The sequence below is a fragment of the Octopus sinensis genome, linkage group LG2 (assembly GCF_006345805.1).
Source record: "Octopus sinensis linkage group LG2, ASM634580v1, whole genome shotgun sequence".
Taxonomy (NCBI): Eukaryota; Metazoa; Mollusca; class Cephalopoda; order Octopoda; family Octopodidae; genus Octopus; species Octopus sinensis.
In genome coordinates this window covers 127935151-127958636 of record NC_042998.1, presented here as the reverse complement: position 1 = coordinate 127958636, position 23486 = coordinate 127935151, and positions in this window count along the sequence as shown.

The window sequence follows — 23486 nt, the reverse complement described above, 5'->3', positions numbered from 1 at the left end:
GTATATGTCGTGGGTGTGTGGTTTACGTGTGTGTATTTGTGTGTGAATGATTAGTTAGGGGATTGCTATATAGGTTGTTATAGAGTTTAGTAAAGGGAGATTTTATCATTATATGTTTTTATGAGTTTTGGTTATCATGGTAGGTTGATAAGGAATTGTAGTATTTGTGTCTATTTGCGATGTCTGTTGTTTTATTGCATTGTTTCATTCATAATTTTTAAGTAGTGTTCGTTTTAACAAGTGAATATAATTTTTAATTCCATTTATTCCATTTCTCCGTTCATAGTTTTGAGTGATGTCCGTTTTCTAGAGCGTGAATGTGGGTTGTATGTGTGTGTGTGTGGGGAGTATGAATAAGTATTGTGTTGAAGTATTTAGCTATTTATTTATTTATAGTTGCCTAGACATTTTTATGTGTATGTATAGGGATATATATATAGGTGTGTGATTTAGTGTATGTAGTTAGATATGGTTATATATATTAGGTATATGCGTATGGGTGTATATATAGTTTATTATTATATTATTATTTTTTTTGTTTTGTTTTATATTTTATATTTTATATTTTATATTTTATATTTTATATTTAATTGTTGATAGGTTTTTTTTTTTTTAGTTTATATATTGTTTATATATTGATTATATATGGATTATAGATAGGTTATATATGGATTGTATACTTATATTTTTTCATTCATACTTTAATTATTTTAAAATTATTATTTTTATATTTTAAAATATTGATTTTTTAGATTGGAAGTCCACCTGAAGATTGTCGATCAAGACAAGAAACGATTGTAGTGGCGGTTTTTTTGACTATTTATTAAAATTTTATGTATTGATTAAGTCTTTCCTTGTTTGTTTTGCAAAATAGTGGTTTTGTCTCGAATAATATTTTTATATATATATATATATATATATATATATATATATATACATATGTTATACATACATACATGCATACACACATCTATATAAATAGATGTGTATATATATGTATATACATATGTATATATGTGTGTGTGTTTGCGTGTGTTTGTGTGTGTGTGTGCGCGCGCGCGTGTATGTGTATCTCTGTTGTATATGTCCATTTGCAATTGTGCGTATGTGAGAGTGAAATTAATATTCACTTAATTTATAGTTTCAACTATGATTTGACAAAACAGCGAAAGGAATACACGCGTGAAACCTATATGGAAACTAATGAAAATATAAGAATAAAAAAGAAATGAAATGAAATACTCTCAGACATGTTTAGAAACCAACTCACCGTCGATTGAATTCTCTAACGCAAAAAAAGCAAAAAAAAAAGCAAAAGCATATAAAAATACATTATTTGCCACATTGAAATAGTTCTTTTATTTTTGTTTTTGCTTTCATTTGAACAAAACAGGATTTGTTTGATGTATGTTATTGCTTTCTGAAGAAAAATCAATTATATTTCCTGGTCCACCACCACCCGGCCATTTAGTATAGTCGTCAAATGTCTTGCTATTCTAAATTCGGATATTGTACAAGAATATAGGATGAAATATACCACGCAATTAACAAATGTCCATCTATTTAACAGAAGGAATATTTTTATAATGTTTTAGTTAGGAGGGAAAGTAGTTGATATCCTTGATCCTTCGTAACGGAAAGAGAAAGGTGGGAAAGAGAAAGGTGGAAAGAGAAAGCCTCAATGAAACACTTTGCAACAAAACGACCTTTTGTTAAAGATACATAAGGAACCAACTGTGGTGTGTTAAACGGTAACATATTATCTTTGCCTCCCAAGCAGGCTACAACAGAGCTTGCAAAAATCTGGAACAAATACTGCAAGGTATTTGGTCTGATATTTTTTATAGATTTGCCAACCCACTGCCCTAGGCTGGTAATTTGTTTTTATCAATCTTCAAAAGAATAAAGACGAAAGTTGGCCTCGGTGCGATTTGGACTGAAAGCGGTACGTATTAGAACAAAAACCATGAGACATTCTATGCTAAGTTCTAAGCAGGTATCTAATTTAGATAACAGAAAGCACAACGTCTTTACCAGTCATCAGTTATATATATATATATATATATATATATATATATATATAATATATATATATATATATAATATATATATATATATATATAGTATATATATATGTATATGATATATATATATATATGTATATATAATCTATACATATATATATATATACGTATATATATACATATATATATATACATACATGTATTATATATATATATATATATATATACAATATATATATATACATATATATGTAGGTCCCGGGTTGATTCGGGGTTAACCACAGTAAATAAGGTACTCAATGGTGTATGTGTAGGTATGTATAGGTACACATATGTATATCTATATATATATATATATATATATATATATATATATATGTATGTGTATGTATGTGTATGTATATATATGTGTGTATGTGTATATATGTGTATATAGGGACTAGTGTGCTGTGTGTGCATGTGTGTATGTGTGTATGTATATAATTTTCTGTGTGTATATGTATGTGTGGTCGTTTGTGTATATATACATGTGTGTATACGTGTATGCATGTGAGTGAGTGTATGTATATATATATATATATATGTGTATGTGTAGATATGTATATGTATGTGTATGGTAATATATATATGTGGTGTGTGTGTATGTATGTGTGTATGTATATATGTATGTATGTGTGTGTATATATGTATACATATGTGTATAGGTATAAGTGAGAATCTCCTTATTTACCTAAAACTCTATTCTTTTATATATATATTTTTTTATTTTTTTATTTATTCTTTATCTATTTACCACTGACTCCTTGACCACTCCCCCAAGTATGATATTTTGCGCTATGCCTACCCCCAAAAAGTCCCCCACCACCACCCCTTTAAACCTGCCTAAATGTATAAATGCCAATACAATTCTTGTTAACTAGCTTCCTGAAGATTTCTCTTGAATGAAACAGTTCTAGTCCTGTAGAAGCTCCTTCTATATAATAAATTATATACATATATATAATATTATATATATATATATATACATATATATTGATCAAAATAAAAACATGATGCCAAGGATTCAGCGGTACATATGTTTCGGGCCTTTATTAGACAGATTTATAACAATGCATAATGTATGTCTGTGGCCTTCTTCAGCCGCGCACAACAGCTTCCACAAGGACATGTGTTACATCAAAAATTCTTGGTTGGGGATGGCAAATCCTCTCATTCGCGTACGACATAATGCGGCAACAGCATAGAATTGAAGCGTCCATCTCTTCTTCTCTCAATGTAGAATGAGGAAATTTGGATGTTGAAGTAATGTAAATAAATAAATACATATATAGACGTGAAGGTGGAGGGGCGAGAATTCAGGACGAGGGATAAAAAATGTATGTATAAAAAGTGTAAGTATAGAAAAATATAAAAATGTAGAGTATAAAGATATAAAGGGATATAAGGAGATGTAAAGGGGGTATAAAGAATATAAAGAAATATAAATGAATGTAAAGGCATAAGGTTATAAAGTAAATAAAAGTAAAAAGTAAAAAAATAAAAATAGGAATAAACATGATAAAAATGTAAAAATATAAAGATAAGGGATGTATAGAGGTTACGGACCAAACATGGTGGTCAGGAGATTGATAAAATTTAGTTGTAGAAGTTTTGGGTGTCAATAAATCAACAGGGTCGTCTGGGGACCTAGTGTGTTGTAAATCAGAGCTGTTGAGTGTTTAGTCTAGTTCTTTGAATTAATTGGTCATCTTGTACATATATACCATCATGGATACTTATACCCATATACACGCGCACATATACGCGCGCATACACGGCTCCAAGCCTATAAGCATACACACGCACTCACGTGTAAACATGTACATAAACACACATACACACACACGCACGCGCGTACATATACATACATACAACAGAATATCCGCATGTATACACGGACATTATACGTGTACACACCCATATATACATACGTGCGTCCATCCTTACATACACATACACATATGCCCACGCTTCCAGGTTTAGATATAAGATATTAAAGGATGTATATAAGAACGTATGTAAAGAATCACGCACTCACGTCTACACGTGCACGCACACACGGCTGTGTGTCCATATGTGCGTGCACATATACACTTACATACACACACAGAGACATACGCGCATATGGGTATAGCTATAAGATATTAAAAGATGTATACAAATAGGTGTAAACATATGAGTATAAGAAAACATGTAAAAAAAGTAAAGAAATACGGGGTATGCACATCCAGACGTAGATGTTTACTCGTACATATGTACACATATGTATACGTATACATACGTACACGGACGCTCGTATAATCATAAGGCGGATCCATAGGTAGGTAAATAAGCAAAAAAATAGACATATATAGAGATATAAAGCGATGAGTTAGGGGTAAGAATGAGGGTAAGAGTAAAAATTAGAAATAAAAGTAAGAAATACAATATAAAATAAGAAATACAATGTGAAAGTTAGAAATGAAATATAAAAATTATAAAAATTATAAGAATTAAGATAAGGGATGAAAATAAAAATGAGAATAAAGGTAAAGCGAAGTAGAATAGGAATAAAGCAAAATAAAAGTAAAAATAAAATAAAATAAAATAAAAATATAATCTGGTAAAGTTTAACATGAGATGAAGGTGGTGAAAGTTAGAGGTGTGTGTTAAGGTGCCCACGTAGGGTCGGGCGGGGGGAACTGAAAATTGGAAGGGTGGGAAGTGGAGTTTGGCGGTGTGCGTTCAGCATCCGAGTTAGAAATGTGAAAGGGTATAGATATAGGGAAATAAAGAGACTATATAGGAAGGATATGGGTGTAGGAGAAGAAATATGTAGGGAAAAAAAGACATATATGGGAGACAAAATGTGTATATATAGGAGGAAAATGCAGGGAAACATATATGCACATATACACACCCACACACACACACACACACACACATATATATATATATATATACATATACATACACACATGTGCACATACATATATATACGCACACATATACGCATATACACGCACATATAGGAAATCGGGATGTGCTGGAGCCGACAGGTTGCACCGGGTGGGAGGAAATTGCATGGGGGAGTTGGTATAATAACCTAAGCTTTGTAGTATTTGAAAGTATTAATAAGTTTGTGTATACAGGATGGTTTGAACTCTGACCTTTTGTTAATAAGATTGTGTTTGTCTTTGAATTTCAAGATGTTCAGGAGTTCTACACAACATAGTTGGCATCCTGCTCTATTTTTTAAATAAGGTGCAGCTGATCCAATGATGGACCACCTGAGTTTGAAGCCTATGCATTTGTCTTTTAATTCCCAATTTTTTTTAGAAAGGGAGGTGCTGTTAGCCTTATGTCTGTGTTTCAGCGAGGACCGGTGGTTGTAGTATCTAGATTTCCAGGAGGTTGAGCAACCTATGTAGGTGAGTGTGTTAAACTGGGTACTCACCTCACATGAATATATTACGTTTTTCGCCCTACATGCGCCCTGTAGCGGGCACTCTGATGCACATATGCAGTTGCATTGCATTGCATTATTCGGTCGTGTGCTGCTAATCCCAGGCGGAGGTGTTGCAATACGAGTGGGGGCGTTGATATCCTCCTGGTTGTTGATGGGTGTAGTATTTCCTCTGTTGTGTTGGCGGGTGTTATTACTAACTGTTTGGGTAATATGGCTGCCAGTCTGATTATATTGTCTACTATCTGGATGAGGGAGGTTCGGTTGGTCGCTATAGCTTGCTCTTGATCTAGCTGTTCTAATATTAATATAGTTATGTTTAGCTATGAGGCAGCTCATGTTGGGCAGGGAGGTAGAGTAGGAAATCCTAATGGTTTTGTTGAGAAGATACTTCTATACTTATGGGTGGGTGGGAAGTTGTTGGAAATGATAGAGAATATTCTCTTACATAACTTACCCCTAACTGCTAAGTTGTATGGTATGTTGAACCATATATATTTGCGTAATCTACTATTATCCCTTCTATTTCTCCTAATAGGATCTATATTGCTCTCGTCGGGAGGGTTACTATTGTGTGCTATTCTATTAGTTCGCCTATTTCCTATACGTTGTTTGGAGTTTAAATTAGAATTATCGCTAGTGTGAGTTGAGTGCGGAGTTCGATTATAATTGGGAGTTTTATGGCCGACGGACGTTCCCGGGTGGTCTACATATGATATTCTCTGGTTATACCCAGCACTATAGAGAGCCTGGTTGTAGTGTTGTGCGTGATTATTGAAAATTTCTTTATTAGAGGATAGTTTTGTAAGTCTGTCTGAGATGGCTTGGACCGTGGTGCTAATTATACAGGGTGGATGGTTGGAAGAGGTATGGATGTATTTGGTAGTTTCTTCGGGTTTCCTATACGGGTGGTGAAGGTGCTTATTCAAGTCTAACGTAACATCTAAGAAGTTTACTATTTTAGTATTGGTCATAAATTCTAGTTTAAGATTGAAGGATTTGAAAAAAAGCCTGATCTTTTTCCTAATTCTTTCTAGTGTGGGTGTATGTGTGTTTATGTACATGTTTACACGTGAGTGCGTGTGTATGCTTATAGGCTTGGAGCCGTGTATGCGCGCGTATATGTGCGCGTGTATATGGGTGTAAGTATCCATGATGGTATGTATGTACAAGATGACCAATTAATTCAAAGAACTAGATTAAACACTCAACAGCTCTGATTTACAACACACTAGGTCCCCAGACGACCCTGTTGATTTATTGACACCCAAAACTTCTACAACTAAATTTTATCAATCTCTTGACCACCATGTTTGGTCCGTAACCTCTATACATCCCTTATCTTTATATTTTTTTACATTTTTATCATGTTTATTCCTATTTTTATTTTTTTACTTTTTACTTTTATTTCTATTTCTATTTTTACTTTATAACCTTATGCCTTTACATTCATTTATATTTCTTTATATCTCTTTATATTCTTTATACCCCCTTTACATCTCCTTATATCCCTTTATATCTTTATACTCCACATTTTTATATTTTTCTATACTTACACTTTTTATACATACATTTTTTATCCCTCGTCCTGAATTCTCGCCCCTCCATCTTCACGTCTATATATGTATTTATTTATTTACATTACTTCAACATCCAAATTTCCTCATTCTACATTGAGAGAAGAAAGAGATGGACGCTTCAATTCTATGCTGTTGCCGCATTATGTCGTACGCGAATGAGAGGATTTGCATCCCCAACCAAGAATTTTTGATGTAACACATGTCCTTGTGGAAGCTGTTGTGCGCGGCTGAAGAAGGCCACAGACATACATTATGCATTGTTATAAATCTGTCTAATAAAGGCCCGAAACATATGTACCGCTGAATCCTTGGCATCATGTTTTTATTTTGATCAATTTACTCCACCACCTACACCACCAAACGTTATACACAGGTGCTTATAATTATCAAGTACTCACCCCGAATTTCTATACTCAACTTATATACATATATATATATATATATATACATACATATATATATATATACATACATATATATATATATATATATATATACATATATATACATACATATATATATACATACATATATATATATACATATATACATATCACGTGACCGACCAGCCCATCAGATGTAGTTACACTTTGCTGGTCATATGGTGTAAGGGTGTGTGGTGTGGTGTGGTGGTATTGGGAGGTGGGGGAGGCGAGAGTGGGAAAGCAAAGGTGGGGTGTGGGTTAGGTTGAGGGTGGGGGTAGAGGTGGGGTCTGTGAGAGTCGGTGTGAGGGATGGGATGGGGTGGGATGGATACGGAAGGTGGGGCTGGATTGTGTAGGGTTGGGGTGGGGTTACAAGGAAGGGGTGACGATGGAGGAGGAAGGGAGAAAGTGGGCAGGAGTGAAGAGAAGAGAGAAGGCGAGTAGGAGTGAAGAGAAGTAGGAGTCAGAGCAAGAGAGGAGAGGAGATGAAAGTAGGTTGAGGGGCATAGAGAAGAGGGAAGGTGGTTAAATGAAGAGAGGAGGAGAATTGAGATCATGTGACGTAAAGGAGCAAAGAGAGAAAATTAATCCCTGTTCAAGGCGTACACTGGAGTCCGAATGGACCCTGTGCAAGGACAATCCGAACTCAGACAGGTGTCACAGAGTGACCAGTAGAACGGAAATGGCGCAGGACCGGGCTGTCATTACCGAGTCGGATTTCGAAGAAGTTCCGCAAACAAGGCAGCCAAGCGGCGTCCCGTTTGCCCGATCTGTAGAGAAGGGCAGAAAGAGCAGGAGATGCAGTAGATGACATTGGTAGAAGTGCAGATGAAGGAGTCGGTGATGTGATAGGGTCGATGATGGGTGCCGGTGAGGAGGGTGGTGTTGGAGAGGTAAGGGCAAGTGTAGCAGCGTGGGCAGGAGCAGGAGAACGAGCCGGGTTGGGAGGTTGGGTTAGGGAAGAAGCTGTGGACCAAGAGGTCTCATAGGTTGTGGGCTTGTTTGAAGGAGGGAATGGGTCGGTAAGAGGAGATGTGCGAAGTGGAGGTGTCGGAATGGAGTCGCCGGAGGGCTTGATTATGGTGCGTTGTAGAGGTAGGGCGGTGGGGTAGGTGAGGGGAAACGGGAGACGGGAGACGGCAGGGCGGGTACGGAGGGAGAGAACAAATGCATGATCCACAGAACGTGCTCTGGCAAGTGCAGTGTGGATAGTAGTGAGGGGATATCCACGTAGGATGAAGTGACGAGCCATGAGTTGAGACTGAGTCTCAAAGTCATGGTCGTCACTACAGTCTGCGTAGACGAACGAATTGGGAATAGGGGATGAAAAGCTTGGTGGAGAATTTAGCGTGGGAGGAGAAATTGAGGTATGAGTGTGGGTCTGTGTCTTTGTAGTGGATGGAGGTGGTGAGAGTGGAGTGATAAATGCTGACCGAAATGTCAAGAAAGGAGAAAGAAGTGTCAGAGATAGTGCAGGAGAGGTGGAAGGCAGGATGGAAAAATTTGACAAAAGAGAGGAAGGAGTCTAGATGTTCGCGAGAGAGTGAGATCGTACCGATACAGTCTTCAATATAACGGACGTATAGTTCGGGAGGGGGACCAGTGAAACTTGAGAATATTTGGGCCTCAACGCAGTCAACGAACAGGTGCGCTAGTTGGGGCCCATTCTCGTTTCCGTGGCCACTCCCAAGACCTACATATATAACTATACATATATATTAGGTTGTCAAGAAAGTTCTTGCGGTTTTTAACTAATGGTGGCTGTTGTTGTCGGAGTTTCTTATGCATTTCATCCATTTACTGACAGTACTTCTCTGCCGTAATGATTTCGCCTGGATCCATAAAGCTATGATGGATGAGACCGGATGCAGACCACCAAACAGTCACCATGGCCTTCTTTTGGTGCAACTTTGGCTTCGGGAAGTGAAGTGGAGCTTTGTCGGCGTCCAACCACTGAGCTGAGCGTCGTCGGTTGTCGTAAAGAATCCACTTTTCATCACAAGTCACAATCCGGTCGAGAAACGGATCGTTCTTCTTGCATAAAAAACGGAACACGCCGTTTAAAATTTTTCCTGGTTGTTTAATTCGTGCGGCACCCATTTCTCAAGTATTTTATGTTTTTCCAATCTCTTTCAAGTGGCTGGAAATTGTCGTGTCCGACCACTACGCTTATCATCTTCGAGACTCTTCTCACCGCTACGAAATTTCTTGAACCACCATTGTGCTGTACATTCATTAGTGGTTCCTGGCCAAACGCATCGTTTATATCGCGAGCTGTTTCAGTAGCTTTTCAGCCTAGCTTGAACTGGAATAAGAAAAGTGTGCGAATTTGATTTTTGTCCACGTTGTATTCAACGTTACGGAAAAAGGCCTAATCATTCAAAAAGAAAAAAAGTGGCACGATTAGATAGAGCGAAAACGGGCTTTAAAATCTTTATATATAAAAGAGAAGTTGTGTGTCTGTCTCCTACGATTTAGATTCCTAACTACTTCCACATTTTGCGGTGCAGTGTAACCAAAAGCGGTTATCTTATAGTCGTGATTCATATCGAGCCCTTCTGGGTATTAGCGCACGTCTACGATGAGTCTACGATTAAAAAAAAATTACCATGCATTTTTTTGCTATTATATAAGGGAAGTAACTCTCTAAAAATGTATTATTAAATCTCAGAGCGTAAAAAGCTACAGTAACACCCCCCTTTGTGGTTAGCCATATTGAGATGGCTATTATACTTTACATCTCTAAAAATACTTATATAGTTATTTCCCTTACAAACCCGAGCAACGCCGGGTGATACTGCTAGTGATATATAAAATCAAAGTAATTTAACGAAAATTAATTTGAAAATACATCATTTAAAACCAAAATTAAAAATCCCGCAAGGACTTTCTTGACAACCCAATAGCTATACTGCTATTTTTGCTATCATATATAACTATACATATATAACTATACTGTTATTTTTGTCAGCTTATAATTACAACAATAGTTCTTGAACATCTCAATTTGGGGATCTTTGTTTCCTTGCCGCCGTAACTGGAGATATTTGTTGTTGTTCATTTTCTACGTCCTTCTCGGTTCCAGGGGCCGATTGGTTACGTATATCTTGTGATATTGAAGAAGAATTGAGAAGGGAATGCTGGAAACAGCAGGATGGACAAGAAAGAGAAAAAGAACCAGAAAAATCTGTACAATTCAAGATAAAGAAAGCAAAATTAGTCAGAAAGGGTTCTGCCCTTACCTTAAGAAGAAAATGTGCATAGTTCTCTGAACAGCAAATTCATGAACAAACAAGTATTTAAAATGTTACTTTTTGTTGAAAAAAAAGGACACATATGAACGTTCATTTTAAAGGCAGGAAACGAAAGGAAAGGTGACGGTTTCGCATTGTAGCGAAACGGGAGGTGGTTTTAAGTTTAATTATGAAGGAGGAAATAATACTCTCGGAAGACACTAGACTTCGAATAACAGTAGAAGGAAGACCACCAACATACTTCCTATGAGGCAAAAACGGGCACATGAAAGCAAGAAGTCACGAGAAGGAAAACGAAGAAGAGAAGAAAAGTGAAGAAAACAATACAGAAGAGGTAGTACCAATAAAAGAAACAGATAGAGTGGAGGAACCCTTCACAGTAGTAAAAACGAGAAAGAGAAAGGAACGGGCCAATTCTCCCCCAGACAGTCAAAAATGGCTAAAAGAGATTGCGACGGAAGAAAATAGAAATAGGTGTGAAGCACCAACAGAAGCAGTAGTGAAAGAAGGCACACATGATAAAACAGCATTACAACAGGGAGAAGGAGAGAGCGTTCATAAAATTGGTTATGATGTTTCTGCACGCCCGAACAGACCAGGACGGGAGCCGAAGCAGGCAGAAGTGAAAAGGAAGAGATATAAGTGACATTTGGTCACGTATTCCAAAAGTAAAGAAATAGAGAAAGCGGTTGTAAAATATAAATCGGTAATAGAAGTAAAACTGCCGCCAGAAAAATATCCGGAATACACTAAAAGAATAGTCATAGATAAAGAGAGATTTTTGAAATTAAGAGAGCTGTATGGACACTTCATAGACTCGCTGGGGGTTGAAGTCGAGTTTGACGAGCTCCCACCGGTCGTGGAATTAGCAGATTTGAAACTCTTTATGAACATGTAAAAACAAGTAAAATGTATACATTATATAGGGGGAAAAATGAGGAAAATAAACTGTTAAAAAGTTTAAGGAAAAAAAAAGAAACGATACATAAAACAACAACAAAAGATTAAGAAAAAGAACAAGCTAAAAGGAAAAAAAAAAGAAAAAAGACTGTAAGAACGTTTAATTGTAAAAAAGAAATCACGGTTTCGTCTCGGAGCGGGACCGAGAAAACCGTATCATATTCATTGTAATTCAATTCATATGTTTTTTATTCCCGCGTGTCCATGTATGTCCCCTCTGTATTTAGGCCATGTACCTATAATAAAGAAATAACAGGTGATTGTCGCTCTTCTGTGTTTACTGCTGCTTTGTTGTGTGAGTAACCAGTCGATTATTGTCAATTATTGTTAATGTCTTCTCTTAATTGTTGCATTGTTGAAAATTGAACGTTGAACGCCAAATATAACGGTAATTTCGCCCTGCGGGGCAGAAAATTGCTTCCGTTGTGGAGAAAAATAATTTTTGAACTCTTTTGTGTTAGAGGAATAAATTTTACTTTTGTGCAAAATGTCAGAAGGCCATCTTGAAAATATAGAAGAAATGGCAGAAAGGTTAGACTTGTTTCTCATTGAAATGGACTTCCCACAACTGCTAGAAGGAAATATACGAGGTGAACAATGAAAAACAAAGGAAAAAAAACTCTCGGCCGCCGTAGGCGGAAAATTTAATAAAGAAGGCAAACAAGAGGAAATAAAAAGAGACAGCTTCTCGGCCGCCGTAGGTGGAAAATTTCAGAAAATCAAAGCCACCAAGGAACAACTATTTAAGTACAGAAATATGGTAAAAAAAGCAGAGAATGAAACAAAATTAATACCACCAAAAGAAATAATACTGAGTTTGGCGGAGAAAACTGTTGTTTATAAGATATACAACAGAAAGGAAAAAGGAATGTCAATGAAAAATAAAATTATCGAAAGATGCCTCGCCACCATATGGAAAAAAATAAAATACGTCGGACGCGGTCCTAGAATAGCAATAGTAGAGGCACAATTCGAAAGTGCCGACATAGCAAGAGAAATCTCAACAGAGACACTAAGAACAGAACAAGTAATGCTGTTACCGACATACCTAGGTCGGAGAGCTGCAAAAATCGTAATCGAAGAGATTCGGGCCGGTATGACGTTAACTGGATAACGGCAGCAGTCATATACGACGCAGAAGAAGAAATAAATATACTAAGCATGATAAAAAGGGAAGCAATTAACTGGAAGGGACAGACGCTCGAATTGTTGGTTCAAGCGTCAAACGAAACATTAGAAACGAAGCCCGATAGAATATTTATAGGAGAGGGACTTAGTGCAAGAGTGTCGTTGGAGGGGCGTCGACCCAGTTGCTTCAAGTGTGCAGGAAAGGATCACGTCCGCTCCGAGTGCGAAAAAGTAAAAAAAAACAGCACAAAAAACAACTGAAGTCCCTCCCAAACAAGAGGAAAAACGACAGAAGAATAATAATAAGGAAAGTAAAACAGGAAAAATACAAGAAACAAAAGAAACAGAGAAAGAACAAGAGACGGAAGGTAAACAAGACACGGATTATACATTGGTAACCAACAAAAAAAAAGAAAAAACACCCCCCGCCGGAGACTCCCCCAAACAGAAAAAAAGAAAAAACAACGCAGAACACAAACAAAAAAAAAAACAGCCCCATCCACAAGGAGAAAAAAAATTGCATATAATACGAATAACATGGTGGCAGAAACAGTAATACAAGAAAAAAATACGCAATGTGTGTGTGGGGGGGGGCGATAGAAGGGAAACCGCCACATTTATGGATGGCAAGAGTGAGCATTAATGACTTTAAAAGTTTTAAAAAATGATATCCGGAAGACATTTTAGATGTAAGTGAGAGAATAGATAAAGGAAAAATTGTGCTGGGACCAGCGACTGCACCGGAAGTAGGAGTAGGAAAGGACGACAATTGTCGTACGGCACCTCCCCAATATTACAAAGTAAGTATCTTTTAAACTTTTACCATGGACATTAAGTTAGGGTGTGTAAATGCACGTGGCCTGGGATCGAAATGGAAGGAAACATGCCTCCTAGACGATATAAGGTCGCGAAAATTAGATATATGTGTTGTGACTGAGTCCAAGCTGAACAGACCACAGGCATTCTCGCCTCTTCTAAACGACTACGAGAAGTTTATCTCTCCTAGCCGGAGAGGAAGCGGGGGCGTAGTGGTACTGTTCAAGAAAAGCTTGGACGTACAGGTAAGTACAGTCTTTCTGCTCGCCCGAACAGACCAGGACGGGAGCCGAAGCAAGCAGAAGTGAAAAGGAAGAGATATAAGTGGCATTTGGTCACATATTCCAAAAGTAAAGAAATAGAGAAAACGATTGTAAAATACAAATCGGTAATAAAAGTAAAGTTGCTGCCAGAAAAATACCCGAATACACTAAAAGAATAGTCATAGATAAAGAGAGATTTTTGAAATTAATTGAGATGTATGGATATTTCAAAGACTCGCTGGTGGTTGAAGTCCCACCGGTCGTGGAATTAGCAGATTTGAAACCCTTTATGAACATGTAAAAACAAGTAAGTAAAATGTATACATTATACAGGGGGAAAAATGAGGAAAATAAACTGTTAAAAAGTTTAAGGAAAAAAAAAGAAACGATACAAAAAAAAACAACAACAAAAGATTAAGAAAAAGAACAAGCTAAAAAGAAAAAAAAAACGTTTTGACGAGCTCCTGCCGGCCGTGGAATTAGAAGATTTGAAACCCTTTATGAACGTTTAAAAATAAGTAAAATTTATGTCATATAAAAAACGAGGAAAATAGACTGTTAAAACGTTTAAAGAAAAAGAAAAAAAAAAAACGATAAAAAAAAAGACTAAGGAAAAGAACGAGCTAAAAAAGGAAAAAAATAAAAGACTGTAAGAACGTTTAATTGTAAAAAAGATATCACGGTTTCGTCTCGGAGCGGGACCGAGAAAACAGTCTCATATTCATTGTAATTCATTCTTTCATGTATTTTTGTTCCCGCATGTTTGTATATGTCCCCTCTGTATTCAGGCCTTGTGCCTATAATGAAGAAATAACCGGTGATTATCACTAATGGGTGTTGGTAGTGATTTCTTCGATGTGAGTTCGAGTCGTTGCGCACTGATATTGTGTGCTTGTTGTGGGTTTACCCGCGTGGGTGAACCAAGATTCGTTGAATTGTGTGAATTGTTGGATTTCGGTCACTGCTTCGTTTGCACCTGTGTAGTCCCCGTCTGCGAGTGAAGTGAGGAAAAGAAAAGAGATGGAGAATGGACAAAGTTGCGCAGCGGCGACGACACAGTGAATAGATGCCAGCACCCTGGAGGTGCAGGAAATAGAAATCGATACGAGAGGGAGGAGGGAGATTTGTAAAGAGGGGGGGAGTCAGAGGAGATGATTCAAGGCATAGCGAGGAGGACAGTTCATATACAGTACGTTGTCTGCGTTCTCGAACAGGATGGAGTTGGCCCCAAAAGAAGAGGTGGAGGAGTGCCTTGAAAATGTTGGGAAATTGACCACATTCTATACGTGGAGGGAAGTATAGCTCGATGGAGCTGGAGTTTGGCAGCGTAGAAGATGCCATGAACTGTTGTTGACAACGAAATGGGTACTACTTCTGACGTACTGTGGAAAACGCGTTGCCAGAGTGAGAATTGGAAGGGTGCCCCCCCAAAATCGAGGAAGAATAGCTGGTGGCAGCCATAATGCACGATATGAGGGATGGGGTGGAGATACTTGAGATAGCAAGGACCGAAAGGGTCAATTGGTGGGGATGTGGCCTCGAAGTGACCATGCAGGTGTCTTTGGAAGACTTGCATAGCATGGCAGAGGAGATGATACACCCGGAAGGCACCAGACTTCGAGTAGCAGTCGAGGGAGGACCATCAACATGCTTCCTATGCGGCAGGAAGGGGAACATGAGGGCAAGATGTCCCGGGAAGGAGGTAGAGGAGGGGAGGAGAGGTGAGGAGAGCAGTGCTGAGGAGGTGGTACCAATGGAGGAGACGGATGGAGTGGAGGAGCCCTTCACGGTGGTAAACACGAGGAAGAGAGGGTAACGGGTGGATTCTCCCCCTGACGGTCAAGGGGGGCTGGAGAAGATTGTGATGGAAGGGGAGAGAAGTGGGTGTGAAGCACCGGCGGAAGCAGTAGTGAGGGAGGGCACACAGGAGAAAACAGTATTGCAGCGGGGAGAAGGAGGAAACGTTTATAACATTGGTTGTGATGTTTCTGCGCGCCCGAACGGATCGGGATGGTAGCCGAAGCAGGCAGAGGTGAAAGGGTGGAGATGTAGTTGGCATTTGGTCACGTGTTCCAAAGGTGGAGAGGTAGAGAAAACGATTGCAGGGTATAAATCGGTAATAAGAGTAGAGCTGCCGCCAGAAAAGTGCCCGGAGTGCACTAAAGGAGTAGTCATGGATAGGGAGAGATTTTTGAATTTGAGAGAGATGCATGGATGTTTCATCGACTCGTTGGGGGTTGAGGTCGAGTTTGACGGGCTCCTGCCAGTCGTGGAGTTGGGAGATTTGAACATGTAAAGACGGGTAAGTAAAGTTTGTACTTCATATAAAGAAAATAAAAACGAGAAAAATGGACTGTTAGAGGGTTTAAAGAGAGAAGAAGAAGGAAACGAAACAGAAAAAAAAACAACAATTAAAGACTAAGAAAAGGAACAAGCTAAAACGGAAATAAAGAAAAAGGACTGTAAGAACGTTTAGTTGTAAGAAGGAAATCACGGTTTCGTCTCGGAGCGGGACCGGGAGAGCCGTCTCATATTCATTGTAATTTGCTTCATTGTAGTTCATTCTCTCATAAGTTTTTTTGTTTCCCCATGTTTGTGTATGTACCCTCTGTATTCAGGCCTTGTGCCTATAATAAAGAAATAACCGGTGATTGTCACACGCTGATGACGGATCAATACTCAGAAACTCGAGTCCGTGTTTATCATACAGGTTGAAGACGGGAAGGATGGCTTCCCTTTGCAAATACTGATAGAGCACAGAAAGTGTGTCAGTAGCCAGCTGGAGGAGGTGTCCTCGTGGGGCTACAAGCTACAGTAGCATCCATCCTTAGGGCTTAGCCACATTTAAGTGGCAAATATACTTCACGAACTTTTTCAATATTTTACATTGTATAACGTCCTTCTCTGTTCCATTTTCATTTGCATTTGTAACGCCTATATTTCAATATTTATGTTTATGCACGCATATTTTTATGTATGTATGTATGCATGTATGCATGTATCTATGCATGTATGCATGTTCATGGCTTTAGTTCTCGAAAAAAGAACCGGTTTCAAAGAGGATTGTCTTGTGTGTGTGTGTGTGTGTGAATATATGTATGTATGTACATGCACAAGACGTTTGTATGGGTAGTATTGCATATGTGGATATTATTACATGCTGGACTTCAAGCATGTTTTAATATTTTCACACTCCCTTTGTATGTACATGTATATGTATGCATGTATAAATTCCACTTACAGCTAATGATGAAAAGATTACTATTGTTGCTATTGTTATTGTTGTTATTAATTTAGTTATTACCATCATGTAACTTTGCATGTATAGAGGCGTCATAAATCTCTTCGAAAACTTTTACTGGATGGAAATATTTTCTTTTCTGGATTATTTCACAAACAGAAGGCGCTGGAACATTAGACGCCTACCTGAGGTGACAGACAGTCTATTCTAAAATTTATTTGAAATTTTATTTTTTTCCGAGTTGTAATGTTTTTATAATAATTTCCAATATGGAAATCCTCTGTTGGAGGAGCAGTAACAGATAATAAGAAAGGATGTAATACTGAATAATTCTGGAAACAAACAATTATTTAACAGTCGAATACACGAAAAAAATCTAAGAAAAAATGTAAAACACAGAATAAAATGAAAAATGTCAATAAAATAAACAGATGCAATCTCATGAACAAACAATCACGATTTAATATCCAAAAACGCAAATTTGCATGACATAAACTAAAGTTACAACAGTAACAATGTACACATACTTTTTTGTAAAAAAATATCGTAAACGTCAGCAGTTTCTCACGTTGCTGGTGACAGATAGCTTTTGAATTTTAACTATCTAGCCGAGAAATAATTCTCTTAATAAAATGTAAACAAGAAGAGCACAGCTTTAACGGAACCTTTTAACCATTTAACGAAGTGGAAGAGATATTACCAAACTGTGCACCAGAAAAAGCAGAACTGTTTTCCTCGTCGCCTCAAAAGAAGAATTACAGTTAACATTAGCCGATGTGTGTGTATGTGTAAGGGGAACATCTATTAGTGGAGGGAAGAGAAAATGGAATGTATACTTAGTATTTATAACCGAGGAGAGGACGCTCAAGCGTGCTGGCGAATTGCCTGTGTCACAATCAAGGATATTGATAACGGCGTTAATCTTTGGCTCGGTGTTCTCTTTGCGGTACATTACGAAGAGGTCGTTAGAGCCGAAATAGCCAAGAATGGCCTGTGACTGCGTAGGGTCTCAGCAGACATACAAATCTTCATGATCCCCGAAAATCATATCGAAAGGTGTCTCATCAAGAGAACAGATCATAATATTTAGGAGTGGCTGTGTGGTAAGTAGCTTGCTAACCAACCACATGGTTCCGGGTTCAGTCCCACTGCGTGGCATCTTGGGCAAGTGTCTTCTGCTATGGCCCCGGGCCGACCAATGCCATGTGAGTGGATTTGGTAGACGGAAACTGAAAGAAGCCTGTCGTATATATGTATATATATATATATGTATGTGTGTGTGTGTTTGTGTGTCTGTGTTTGTCCCTGTAGCATTGCTTGACAACCGATGCTGGTGTGTTTACGTCCCCGTCACTTAGCGGTTCGGCAAAAGAGACCGATAGAATAAGTACTGGGCTTACAAAGAATAAGTCCCGGAGTCGATTTGCTCGACTAAAGGCGGTGCTCCAGCATGGCCGCAGTCAAATGACTGAAACAAATAAAAGAGTAAAAGAGTAAAAAAGAGAGTAAAACTCATGTGGGAATAAAAGCATTCAGGGGGCTTTCTATCTAGAACTTGAGAAGCGGAGAAAGGGAGAAAGGGAGAAGGTCTCAGAGGCTTTGCTTTAACTAGTAACATCGGTGACCAGGATCGTCAACCACGATTACAAACAGTTGTGAAAAGAACATGAAAAATGAATAAGAAAGAAAATAAAAACCGCTGAAGAAACTTCTGGAAGAAGAAAAGTCATGACCAAGAGCAAACGTGCATACTGCGCTTCTGCACGTTACAATCATATGGTTAGGCAAAATCGACAATTAGTATACTATTGTCATAGTACTATTGTCTGGCAATATCTCTGTTCGTTGAAGTTGTGTTATATTTTTACATTGTCGTTTTCTAAGACAAGTGAATATTCATATGATAATAGTTTTTTCCCCGAACCAGTTGGTATTTGGTCTCTAAGTGAATGTAAAGCAGCTTTACTATATTATTGTGTCTCTAAGTATATTTTGTCAGAGTTTGTGTGAGAGCGTCTCGTGCAATGAGGTATATAACGTTAGGAAATTTTAAACACAGGTGGGTTTCTTTTATCTAGTGCTGAGGGTTCATTCTTTCGTCGCGAATGTTGTTTCATTACTCTCTTTAGGTCAGCTTTGTGCATCCAGTCCCCAGACAGTTTTCTGTTCATATATATAGCACCCGGACCTCTAAAACACTGGCCATAAAAAAACATACCTATATGGTTGTTCTCAACAGTTTACCTATGTGCTACAGTATATCCGTTTTCGCAACTTTTTTAGGTTGAGACATTGGCTTTTGGGAAGTTTTAACGAAATTTTTTAAAGAATTTTGTTCCTTTCTTACTTGCATATATATGTATATAGCATCTTTAGCGCCACAAATTAAGCACCCACCAATTTTAGAAGGAAGTTATTTGACAATATAGTCATTGACATACAAAAATATGTTCATAATTGAAACATTTCTGTTCATAGTTCTACTCGAGCAGAGCTGAACCGGGGCTAAGCAACAATAATAGCAACAACAAAAACAACAACAACAATCACAGTATAAGAGACTCATTAATTGGTCTGCCAGAAATAACTTCTCTTAAATGACAACCATCCTTAAAAAAAGGTATCTAAAACCGAGATGGAAAGGATTTTGCTCATATGTATGTTCAATTAAGGCCGAGATGGGGGTTAGACAGCAAAAGCAAAAGTAACAACAAAACCAATAAAAAGCAACGATAAAAACAACAGCAACAACAATAACAACAAAACCAACAATCCTAACACGGGAGCAAAACATATTCGTTACAAATGGGGAAGGTTCTCTGTGGTCCCTTGATCCTTAACATATTCCTCATTTTCAGTATATTGAAAACTCTTTATAACATAAGAAAAGTGATTGGGTTCCTAGAATTTGGGAGAGGGTATATTTGAATAAACCGCCACATTGATCGTGGAAGGACCAGATTCGATATTGGTTTCGGAGGGAGATTTGAACTTCATAATGCAAAGGATTTCTCGAGAATCACTTACTCGTTAAACGTGCAACAATTTAAGTCACAATGAGAAACTCCAAATATTTTACGCTACATCGAGAAACTCCAAGTATATCGATAGAATGACTCAGAAGAAAAACAATAAAAAAAGTTGACCTCAACTAAGACTGCATATTAAATGATTTTTGAATCAGCTACTTCTGTATCATTAATTCCTTTTCAAGAGCATAACAGATTCTTATTACTCAACATCTTCAAAAATACCAGCAATCTATTCTTTGCATACAATTGGTCGTTTATCGGATATTTCTCTATCACTAAAATGTTGAATGGACATATTTTCCTTACTTTGTCTCCGGCAGTTGCTGGAAAACAGGAAATATAATGATTATTCTAAATTGTAATCTTATAATGATTCTTCCTATTTATAAAAAAAAAATACTTGATTAAATAAGTTCTCCCTTACATTACGTCTCTCTTTTGCTCGCTATTTAATTTGAGTGTACAGAAGCGGATTAAATCTAAATACAGTCAAAAATATTCAGGCATGAAATAAATGCTAAGTTAAAAAGCAACATCATTCTTTTGTATATCTCGGGAATCCATATAAAAATAATTGCTTTTATAGAAGTGAAGCTAACCACAAGAACAACTCAATTGGAGAGCTGAAAAAGTTTCGCTTTCTTCTCTTCCTGTCACTTCACTCTCTTTCTTTCTTGTTTATATTCTCTAAAACACATTCTTACATAGTTGATATTCAAACTCATTTCATGTCATATAAGTGTCTGTTTAGTATAAAATGTTTGCTCTATTTTCATCCTTTTCACTTCTTAAGAATAGACAAATTACCGGGAGAGCACCCACAGGAATTCTCGAACTACAAGGCATAGCAGCCAAATCGCTTGCAATTCACAACCTGAGAGGAAACATTAATTTTATGTAATCTCTGATACAGAAGCAAGCTTGTTTACTGTTATTCAATCAGAACTGACCTAAGGTTGAAAGTCAGCAACAACTACGAGTGCAGCTATCGCAATCATTTTCACAATTGTACGACTTGCTAGAAATAACAGCCAAATCACCGTCGGTTCTGGTTATATTATATGTAACTAAATATATCGTATGTAAGTAAATGATGGAACGGTTTCGACTAATCACTCAGAATTCAGTGGCTTTAGAAACAACAACAAACAACCGTCTGTACAGTTGATTCATTATTCCCTCCCTTGATTAATGAACTGGCTTTACGTCAAAAGCCCTCCCGTGTAGGTTACCACATTGCATTAGATACACAATATAAATAGGTATTATATGCCTTGCAGATATTAGTCTTACATTTCTAGGTTCTACTTAATCAAGTATTTTTATTTGCAAATAGGAAGAATCATTATAAGATTACAATTTAAATAATCATTATATTTCCCATTTTCCAGCAACTGCCGTAGACAAAGGAAGTAGAATATGTCCATTCAACATTTCTGTGATAGAGAAGTATCCGATAAACGACCAATTGTATGCAAAGAATAGATTGCTGGTATGTTCGAAGTTGTTGAGTTACTGGAACCAGTTATGCTCCTGAAAAGGAATTAATGATACAGAAGTAGCTGATTCAAATATTATTTAATTTGCAGTCTTAGTTGAGATCGTCTTTTTTTTTTATTGTTTTTCTTCTGAGTCATTCTATCGATATACTTGGAGTTTCTCGATGCTACGTATCACGCTCTTTTAAATTTGTTATTTTGGGGTCAAGGGAATAGCTATCCAGCCATTCTTCTTCTTCTTCTTCTTCTTTCTTCTTCTTCTTCTTCTTCTTTCCTCCTCCTCTCCTCTTCCTCCTCCTCCGCTCCCTGCTCCTCCTCCGCTCCCTGCTCCTCCTCCTCTCCCTGCTCCTCCTCCGCTCCCTGCTCCTCCTCCGCTCCCTGCTTCTTCCTCCTCCTCCGCTCCCTGCTCCTCCTGTTTAACTGGAACTCGGAAGAATGAACAACAAAGTTAACCTTGGAGAGATATGAACTCACAACATAAAATGTTGGAACAAATAGCAAAAGGCATTAACGTGCAACAGCATTCTAGTTACTGCCCGCCAAATCACAGCCCATCACGAACTGAAATAATATCTGAAATTGCGGAGAGAATATTCAGTTCCGGTAAACGTTTGGATTGTCGTCTTTGGTCTATAAATCCCAGAATGTTTTGAGAATATCTCGAAGCCTTGATGGACAAAATCGGGAGTCATATTCGTAGCGAATACGGTGAGAAATTTTCTGTGAATCGGTCTAAAACTATTTTCGATATTTCAAAACAACTGTTTCCTAGTCACGGGTTCACAAACCCCTTGTTGTATGGATGATTTGTGAAGTAATAGAAATATTTTATACAAACAAAGCATATTAATACTGAACAGAGACACACATACACACACATGAAGAAAAATGAAAAACTAACTGATTTTTTTTATTGTTTGAGCGTTTGTTTGTTTCTGTTACTATTGTTCGTTTTGTGTTGTTTGTTAATTATTCACGATATTGATAAAATAAGAGCGAGTCATATAATTTAGTCTATACCTGACCAGATGAAATTACAATAGCGCTTACTTTTTTCTGGAAGCACAATATCACAACCGATAAGAGCATCAAACATTGTTCTGAATGTAAATAATAATGTTTGCACAATTATGCTTTTATTCCTCTGAGGCAGATAAAAATAAATGCAATAATAATAATAATAATAATAATAATAATAATAATAATAATAATAATGATAATAACAACAACAACAGTGATATCAATCCAATTGTAAATACTTGAACATTGCTACGTCTCTAGTGAAAAGGAATCTGGAAAATACCGTTACAAAATAGCAAGATAGCAAAGGTGATTAGAAGTAATAGAGCACCTGAGTAAATACTGTAGTTCCTTTTAGCTGTTTCGTATTTCCAAGTACTGAGTTCGAATCCCAGCGGATCGATATAATAAGTGCTATTAATACGCGCGAGAGAGTCGATGAAATCGACAGCAGACACACTCTTCAACAACTGGCCTAGTGCCAGGTAGTGAAATCAATAAATTTCTGTTACAAATATTCATATCAGCAGACAGTGTAACTGCCAGGATATAGAAACTGAAGAAATATGTTGCATTACATACATACATACATACATACATACATACATACATACATACATACATACATACATATATTCATACATACATACATACATACATACATACATCATACATACATACATACATACATACATACATACATACATATATTCATACATACATACATACATACATACATACATACATACATACATACATA